The sequence below is a fragment of the Schistocerca cancellata genome, chromosome 6 (genome assembly GCF_023864275.1).
Source record: "Schistocerca cancellata isolate TAMUIC-IGC-003103 chromosome 6, iqSchCanc2.1, whole genome shotgun sequence".
Classification (NCBI taxonomy): Eukaryota; Metazoa; Arthropoda; class Insecta; order Orthoptera; family Acrididae; genus Schistocerca; species Schistocerca cancellata.
This window is the reverse complement of record NC_064631.1, coordinates 513,023,094-513,033,831: the sequence shown is the minus strand read 5'-3', so window position 1 is coordinate 513,033,831 and position 10,738 is coordinate 513,023,094.

Below are 10,738 nucleotides of genomic sequence, written 5' to 3'. Positions count from 1 at the left end.
CAATGTCAGTTGTCTTTCTACCTTCTTACAAGCTCTGACTTGTGACTCTCCTTTAATTGCATTGGCCGTGGAGAGAGCTTGTGAATGACAGGCGTATTCAAATATCTTGACATTTCAGCGTAAACCTGCAATATTGAATTAAACTTCCATTGGTACTGTAGAGTAGCGTAGTGGAGACTCTGGGCTATGTTGGTGATTAACTTTTGTTAGATTTATAACACAGTACCCGTGTGGCATTTCGTGTAGCTTCTTATCTTTCATTGTTGTGAAATTTAATTGCTGAATGTGTGTTAAGTCCATTGTCTAGGAGCGATTTTGACGTGTTTGGGTCTGCCAGAACTGATGGTAGCAAGCAGGTAAGTACTTTTTGCGTCTGCGGGACCCAGAGTAGCATTTGTGATATCTTTTTTCGTAACATAAATACGATTTTAGCACACATTCAATACGCTGAATCAGGGTGCTTATTTCAGGAGAGAACTAAAATGGATGAGAGAAAAGATCTGTGTAACTACACACTGCTAAATGAAATGGCTAGTGAAGAATCAGGTGAAGAAAGTGTAAACTCAGACCTTGAACTATATGGTGAACACAATACAGAAAGTGGACGGGACTGGTACAAATCAGAACAGTAAAAAATATTTTTTTGGTAAGGACGAGCATACTAAACGGAAGAAAGACACTCCTAATAATCGTATGAAGGCTATCTTATTTTATTTTTGTATTAAAAAAATGAGTCAGTCAATCCATGAATCCTTGATGCGAGTGTATCATAGGATGTGTCAGACTATTACAATAATAAATATGCAAATGGTCATGAAAATTCCAGTCTAAATCATATGTAAAAATATACACAAGATTCAAGTTTTCAAATAACAACATAGATTGTAGTAGTAATGATCTTGCACAAACGAATTATAAGGCATACATTTTAATTCACAAAAAAGTATTGTCGGCAATTGATATACCAGTACTACATAGTCATTTCTTAAAGAAATGCTTAAACTGGAACACATTTCACTAGTTATTACACATTGTTAAAAGAATTTCTTTAAAGAATAGAAAGAACTATTCAAAAGATAAAGTTTAGGCTGTTTCTTGAATTTAGTCTTATCCCCAATGACTGATTTAACATGAACTGGAAGTTCATTGCATACTTTTATGCTTGAGTAATGTACTCCTTTCTGTACATGCTTGTATTTTTTATATCTTTGTGATGACCATGCTAGCTTCTTGTACCATGATATTCACTGTTTGTCCTGTACATTGTATGATTATTGTTCACAAAGCACGCTAGAGGAAAAATGTTTAGGCATGGTATGGTGAGGATCCCCAGTTGTTTGAAAAGTTTTCTGCATGAGCATCTAGGGTGTACTGTACCCATAATAATTGTGTAATAAAGACTTTATTTCCTTGTGACTGGTTTCCCCAGAACATGATGCCATATAGCATAAGTGAATGGAAATATCATAAGTATGCAGCTTTAACTGTTTTCAAGTCACAAAAGATGAAATTGAGCAAATGGCAGATGCTGGGGAATTCAGTCTTTTACATAGATCAATGATGTGATCTGACAAGTTTAGAGTGTTGTTAACGTCTAATCCCAGAAACTTGGAAGACTCAACTCTGAATATTTCTTTGTCACATTTTATTTCGGTATATTCCAGTATTATGTTTGCTGTTTGACACTGAATGAATTGAGTATCGTTAATATTGAGAGACAGATCATTAGAAGACTGCAGTTTGGCACTTTCTCTATCACAATGGTTGCGTCATCTGCAAATAGGTTGAAGTGTGGTTTTGTGACATCGAACATGGTCAGATCATAAATAAAGATTCGGAAAAGTGAGGTACTAAGCAACTAGCTTTGTGGTACTCCATATTTCACTGTGCCCAGGGCCGGCGCAAGCCCAAGTGCCGCTCTGTGCGAGCTGCTAAATTGCCGCCCCTCCCCCCCCCCCCAACGTTAGTTTTAATTTACAAAAGTTTATGGTATTTTATTTAAACAAATCTGTAGGAAATGTCAGCAATCAATGGCAATTTTTGGTTTTACTTTTCAGATCTACCATGGTTTCGGCCAGTGAGTGGCCAGTCTCAAAGCTTTTAAATATGTGCTTACACCTAAACCGTCATGTTGACAGTTACATTCAGCATGGCTGTATAGATGTAAACATAACTCAAACCACTGAGAATAGCCACATTGTGCCCGAAATCTATGTAGATCTGGAAAATAAAAACAAAAATTGCGACTGAATGGTGACATTCTCAACAGATTTATACAAAACAGTCGCTGGACACCAGCTCAAAAATGGAGTCAAACTTGATTGAAGAAATCTAGCTAATTTTAATAATCCTTGTGAATTTACAAAAATGTTCAAATGTGTGTGAAATCTTACGGGACTTAACTGCTAAGGTCATCAATTTCTAAGCTTACACACTACTTAACCTAAATTATCCTAAGAACAAACACACACACCTATGCCCAAGGGAGGACTCGAACCTCCACCGGGACCAGCTGCGCTGTCCATGACTGCAGCGCCTTAGACCGCTCGGCTAATCCTGCGCCGCATGAACTTAAAGTTAACGTAAATAAACATTTTTCAATATTTGTGAGCGATAATGTATTCAACGGAAAACAAAATATCTTTCCAATTTAACGATAATTTGGTTTGAACAATAATATCTACAATAACTATTTAACTTTGAATAAATTAAGAAACAACACAGTAAATAACCAAGACACTGTAACTAGTAAAACTAGACAAATCGAACCTTCCTGGCTTTTGCTTGTGCAAACTTTCACACAATCTGTGTAATTTAAGTCTTCTACAAGCTCATGCTCAATCGATATTGTTGCAAGATCATTCAAACGAGTTTGGCTCATCGTAGATCGGAGATATGTCTTTACCAATTTCAGTTCTGAAAAATTCCTCTTTCCACTAGCAACTGTCACTGGGAGAATTCTCAGAGCAATGTTAACATTAGGGCAAAAATTATGTCTTCCTATAAACTTCAGAGTCTCTTTTGGACCTATTCCAGTTTTCAACAATGTTGAAAGCACTTTTAGTTCTTCCCTCAACTTCCCTGCCTCAAAGTCGCTTGACTCATGATCTTGCAAAATCGCTGCAAGGTATCTACACTTTTTGTCCAGGCTGTTAGGAGGTGCATTCTTCAGCTCGCAGATGTCATAGAGAAAATCAAAATAATCACAATGAGATTTCAGTTGATTGAATCTCTCATCCAAAGATGTGATTACTATATCTAAAAGATACAGTAGAATTCAATCCTGCAACGTTTTGTTGGGTCATCTATTGTCTCATCGTTTCCATCATAGGTAAAATGTATTGGCTTCTTACTCCGACGCAGGGAAACACTTATCCGTGGTAACGTTAGATCTTCTAGCTCTAATTCTGTAGCCAATTCTTTGGAATCCAGAAGAAAGACACAAACGTTTCTTCTGTTCTGCAGGTCTCAAAGTATGCTTTCGTTTTTTCAAGCATTTCCACGGCCTCAGAAACATTTATGTCAATGGTCTGGAGGGTCTTACTGACTACACTGATGTGAAGCAGAACGTCGTACCAGATTACCAGAGAAGTGAGAAAGGTGTAATTTTTTATTTGATTCGCAAGTGACATTGCTTCATGAGCAGTCATGCCATCGAATTCTTCTGGTATCTGAACCAGTGCATCATTAACGCCTCCAATTTGAAACCTCAGGGGAGTAAGTGCATCGATGCAACTTCACCATCTAGTATCGCTCAGTGACTTCAGCGACAGGTTAGGTAGATACTTCTTCAAGACATCCCAACGTCGAGAGGAGGACGAGAAGAAGTCATACAAACTTTTCACTGTCGAAAACATGGAAACAGCATATTTAGAAGACATAGCGGCATCGTTTACAACAAGATTCAATGAGTGACTGCTACATGGTACTTAAAATACTCTCAGTACAACAGTTGACACCTCAAATTTGAAAGTTTATTTAGAAGAGCAACCAGACAGGCTTTATAACCTGTGTAACTGCCGTGAAAACGTTGTGAAATCATATTTCCAGAACATCAAGAAACATAAACACGTATAACTAGTTTACAAGCTATGAACTGGTCCTATCATTTCTGACGGATAATCAGTTAACAGTTTTGGAAACACTAAGGAAGAAATTCCCCCAGAATTTGCGAAAACAAGAGGCAGAGCTGCTTTTACAAGCATATTTGGCTCCCAGAAAGATTACACAATAGTTAGTTATTTACCAAAGAAAAGCAAGTGCGTAATTCTAATGAGCACTATGCACAGTGACAAAAAAATACAGAAACACCTGGAGAAGGAATGAACACTGAGATGATAACACTGTCTAATGCTCCTGAAGGAGGAATAGATTTAGTTGACAAGAGATGTGACACATATGATGAAGCAAGAACGACTACAAGACGGCCTTTGACCTTATTCTTTTGCTTACTGAATGTGGCAAGTATATAGAGTCTTGACATTTTCAGAGCTAACTACCAGTGGGAAAAGAACAGTAGAGACTTTCTGGAATCACTTGGAAGACTCTAATCAAAGATCAATTACTACAGAGGGTTGGCAAGAAAGAAAGTACGGTGCCTATGAGAGGAAGATGCATTGGGTGTAAAGAGAGTAAAACTCAATATGTTTCTTTCAAATGCTCTAAGTTTGTGTGTCTAAACATTCCAACTTCATTTGCAAAGATTGCATGTAGTAGCCTGATGTGTCAAAAAGACATTTGGATGCAATATGTTAAATAGAAATTGTGGAGACATTTAGTTTATTTATCAGTTTTATTAGATACTATTTATTGAACTTTAAATATCTGATTCATATTTTCTTAAATTTCATGGCTCTACCTAATTTGTCAGTGAACAGTTCTTATTAGATAATATGATAGTGTTAACTAGATTTCTACTTTGTTCATATAAAATCACCCTTTGTATTCATTTTTGTTCTTGAACATAAATTTAAGAAGTTTTTTTGTAAATTGCAGAAGTAGTAAAACAAACGAAAATTTCCTCAAATGTGTTTTCTTGCTTTATATGTACAACACAAGTCAATTCAGGCCTTTTTATATTTCCAGGTATGAAACATCAGAGTTTATTTTGATCACGTACAGCTATCTTCAGGATATCTCTGCTTAATTTTAAATAAATAATCTTCTGTTTGACATTAAAACTCAAAAGAAGAGGGCATATCGTCATTCAAATGACGAAACGGTCATAACGTCATTTATTTATCTATTTATATATGAAGCCCTCTTCATCAAATCTTCGATATAAGATGAAGCTTACATTGTACATTAATACACAGTTTTAAATATATGGTACATAACAGTAAAATTGATTCAATAATGTAAATCATTTAAGCACATAGTACAGTACAGTACAGTAAAGCCTTGCAATGTAATACATTAAAATAATAGTACAATATAACATATTGTACAGTAAATAAAAAAAAGCAATTTTAAATACATGACAGAAAGAAGGGAAAACTTTACATTTATGTCAACAGATATTCACACTCAAGTGCAATAATACCAATCTGAAAATGTGTTTTTAGAGCCACTTTGAGCTTTTGGATTTCTTTTATTGTCTTGATGATGTGAGGGAGTTTATTGTAAAGTTTTTTGTCAATTTTCAGTGGTCTATTTTGCTTGAGAGTTGTTTTACATTCTCACTCTGAAGGTCGAATTTTTGCCTGGGGTCCCTACACAACCTCTGTATTCGAATAATGGTACACAGTAGGTGGCATATCAAATTCATTACAGGTTCTTCTTGAAAGGTACTCTTAGAATAATTCGCAGTAGATGGAATAGAACAAAACATCAAAAAATTCCACAATGCATTTCAGACACCGGTGTGGGGATATCCCAGTGGGCCTTAATTTCATAGAGTAGCTAACACATGTGTTACACTCTCATTGCAGCATCCAATGTCAACTCTACTGTCATATCAACAGCGGACAGAACACAGAGGTTTGTCTGTGTGGAAAGTTAAATTCTTTGTTTAGTGAATCCTTTTTATTTTTCTTTAAAATTCACTTAGCGAAATATAAATTAAACATCCTAAAGTGTGTTTAAGATACAATTGCACAAATCGAAGTGACAGGAGCTAACATAGAGATGGGCAGGAACTATGAAACGAGGCAGACTGTTTCGAACAACAACGAGCTATAGGTGCTCAAATCTCTTTGAAGAGAAATATATGTATGACAAAAATAATCAGAGGCGCCTTTCATCCAAGGCAATCCTAGCTGCCTTTAATTTTCAACAACATTTACAAAATCGCACAACCAGAACCCAGAACGCGAACTTTTGATAATTTAGTAGATAATAGTCTTGTGTCATCAGTAGCAAATAATAGGTCTGTAATTTAATAATTATACTGATTTCATATATTTTCATTCAAACGAAAATACCGTTTCTATTGGCTAGCCACAACATATTTGGAAGTGTACAGCATAATCTTCAGGTGGTACTTGCTCATTTTGTGTTGATTTACGTTCAGGTTATGAGCAACAAGAAATTATCATGGGTGGAAGAAACTGTTTCGAGTAGCCTTGTAGTTTTATTGACATTGAAAAGTTTATACTTTTTCGGCTACAGCTCTCCTCATTGCTGCCAGTGTACAAGAATATCATAGTTTTTTATTGTTTGTTGAGAAAAGTAAAGCTAGCATGAACAATTTGAATTCAGACAAAGTTAGTTTCAAGAGGAGTGACACAGCAGAGGACACTCTTGACTACAGACGAAATGGTGGACAGGCACTGAAATTGTTTCAAACATGGTGGACATATAGTGAAATTTAAACTCATTGGGTCATCCACTGCGATATACATGGATGATTTGCTGTGAGTGCAGTATCTGTGACTTGATCAGAGAGTTAATTTCCTTCTAAGCCACTATGTTGAACAGTCGTGTATCATTTGAACATCACCCTATGGGATATTTTGTGATCTCTCAAAGGCTTTTGATTGTGTGAATCATGAAATTCTTCTAGATAAGCTTAAGTATTGTGACTGAGTGAGACAGTGCACAAATGGTTTAATTCATTCTTAACTGGAAGAACGCAGAAGGTTGAAATTAACAGTACAGATAGTCTACAAAAACCAGCAGAGTCTTCTAACTGGGTAGGTATCAAGAATGGTGTCCCACAGGGTTCAGTCTTGGGTCCCTGATTGTTCTTAATATATATTAACGACTTGCCACTCTGTATTCACGAAGATGCATAGTTAGTTCTTTTTGTTGATGATACAAGTATTGTAATCACACCCAAGAAGCAAGAATCAGCTGAGGAAATTGCAAATAATGTCTTTCAAAAAATTATTAAGTGGTTCTCTGCAAATGGACTCTCACAAAGTTTTGAGAAAACACAGTTTATACAATTCTGTACAGTAAATGACATAACACCATTGATAAATATAGGCTATGAACGGAAGTCTTTTGCTAAGGTAGAATATTCAAAATTTCTGGGTGTGTGCAGTGATGAGAAATTCAATTGGAAGAAACACATCGATGATCTGCTGAAACGGTTAGGTTCAGCTACTTATGCTATTAGGGTTATTGCAAATTTTGGTGATAAACATATCAGTAAATTAGCCTACTATGCCTATTTTAATTCACTGCTTTCATATGGCATCATATTTTGGGGCAATTCTTGATTAAGAGAGAAAGTATTCATTGCACAGAAGTGTGTAATCAGAATAATAGCTGGAGCCCACCCAAGTTCACCTTGCAGACATTTATTTAAGAAACTCGGGATATTCACAGTACCTTCGCAATACATATATTCTCTTATGAAATTTAGCATTAATAACCCATCCCAACTCAAAAATAACAGCGAAGTGCATAACTACAACAGTAGAAGAAATGATGATATTCACTATTCTGGATTAAACCACACTTTGGCACAGAAAGGGGTGAATTATGCTTCCACAAAAATCTTTGGTAATTTGCCAAATCATATTAAAATTCTGACAGATAGCCAACCAACATTTAAAAGCAAATTAAAAGACTTTCTGAATGACAACGCCTTCTAGTCAATAGATGAATTCTTAGATGTGAAGTAGTAACTGTAAAAAAAATTAATTAATTATTTTGTGTAAACAAAAATTATGTTAAAGTGACATGTTCCACATCATTACGAAAATTCGTATTCATGATCTATGAAATAAGGATTAACGTATGTATGTATGTACATATTTGTCCAATAAAGTGTAAATGTGGATTCACACTTGATGGAACATCACACTTACATCCACCACGTCAAAAGATTCTCTGGTGTAGTTCAAATGGTGGCATTCAAACACGCCATCAAATGAACGTCAGCATCATGATGTCACATCATGTCAGTGTCACATCAAGGTTTTTTGGGAAAAATGTTCCAACGGGCCACAGCATCACCTGCTTGGCGAGCAACTGCACATTAAGTACACAGTGTGAACTAATACAAAAGTATTCCCCCCACAAACTAATATGTACTAGAAGACATTACTAGTATTTTATGTTATACACTGAAGAAATACATTGAAAAATAAACGGTATATATTTCGTTCAATTTTCCAACGGAATAGCGAAAAGAAAAACCAGGAGTAAAGCTGATGTGGCATACAGAAGTTTAAAATAGGATTCGTAATAAATTAACGACGAATAGCAGGTATAGAAATATATGTAAATAGAGTTTAAGTTCTCTAAAACGTCCCATTTAGACATACTGTGGGCAAACTATAGTCTTCTGTCAAGTTGACATTGGATGTCTAAATCTTTAATTTCTCTTCATAATTTTTATTTGTTTCTTGCTTAACAGGTAAGAAAAGTTGTTATTTAGACACTCCAAAATATTTATAGAATGGTGACTCGTCCTCTTCCAGCTTCTACACAGTCTCGATTTTTTAACATTTTTCTAACCCAGACTTTTTTCTTTCTGTTCCTGAGCGCAAAAGTAATTATTACAAACTGGTTTAAACTAAATTTAAGAATTTTATGACGATCTACCGTGAACTACGAAATAGCGCCTCTGGTGGGTATTAATTAACCAGTTGTAACGTCACAGCGTTCTTTCGACGTTGACGTGCTGTGTCATGTGATTGCTCAGAAGTTGCTCTGACCATCGACGTTCAAAAATGTGATGGTTACGTCACGACGACGTTCCAGCAAGTGTGGTTCTACTGTAAGGCTACTGTACCATCTAATATATCTCATTTATATCATACCCGACTTCCACACTGATGACCCTGACAATTCATGACAGCCATGCATGAGGTAATTTTCATGCTGATGCAATTTCTATACTATTATAATACGATCTGCACATAACCTCTGTGTGTCGAAATTCGCATGCCACATCGATGGTTCCCATTTGGACAACATAGTGTTTCTCAATATTCTCACTGATTGCCTACAGTGAAGAATTATACAAGTGACATGATTCATTATTGTGCTTTGGCTTACGATGTTAGTGCCAAACAACTGAAAGCAACAAACGATTTGCCATGTGGCCTCACTCGTCAATTGCAGTGCACACATCCATGACCTAGACTCTGCAACGGTCACCATCTCAATGCCTAACATTGACATTCTCAGTGAAGGATATCATAAAACAAGACCTAGTAATTGTCATTTTATGCCAGTTTACCTCTCCCCAGGTTGTTCCACACACTGCGCTCCTGTCCATTGACAAAGGCCACTACAACGCAGGACCTTGCATTCAAGATAAGCAATAGGAAGACAATCGTACATCTGTCAACACACTCAAGGTCTGTCCTTCCTGAGATGATGAGCTTTTGCTGATTCACCAACGCTGTACCAACTGCTGTGTGTCATCAGACGCACTTTGAACAGAGGAAATGGTTGCCTCCTCCTGGCGTGCGAGCAGCTTACCGCGTTGACGCACAAGTGTCATAAGATGAGAGTGGAAGCACATGTGATGCTCCCAAAGCACCTAGTGGTCATGCTGTCCTGACGATCGACCAAGCCCATTCACCACTCTTCTCGGCTGCCACACTGCCACCAACCTCAGATACACAGTGGACCACAGTTTATATTAGATTAGATTAGATTAGTAATTGTTCCATAGATCATGAATACAACACGTCGTAATGATGTGGAATGTGTCAGGTTAATAAAAGATGTCTGTACAAGATATTACATTACACAAAATATTGCATGACACTAATGTTTAAGTTGGTTTTTTTCCCGTAATTTATATATAAAAATTCAGCCAATGAGTAGAAGGAGTTGTCATCTAGAAATTCTTTTAATTTATTTTTAAATGTTGGTTGGCTATCTGTCAGGCTTTTGATGCTGTTTGTTAGGTGACCAGACTTTTGTGGCAGCATAATTTACCCCTTTCTGTGCCAAAGTCAGGTTTAACCCTGCATAGCAACTCCACAGAAAGCCATGTCCTGCCTCGCTGCCAGGTTACCCCACCACTGACATCACCGTACACTCTCGTTCTGCTATACGACACACCATCACGTCTTTATCATGTGACTCACCGCCACATAGTGTGACTGCTGCCCACTGCTGGTCTTCAGACGACAACACCAACTCCTCTGAGTATTTTATTTTATTTTTTATTTACATGTCAAGTTCCATAGGACCAAATTGAGGATCAAATCTCCAAGGTCAGATAAAAATAAAATGCTTATGAACCCAAAAAAAGTCAAGTGATACGTTTAAGTAAATGCAATCAACAATACAACAAGAATCAGCTCAATTTTTCAAGGAAGTCCTC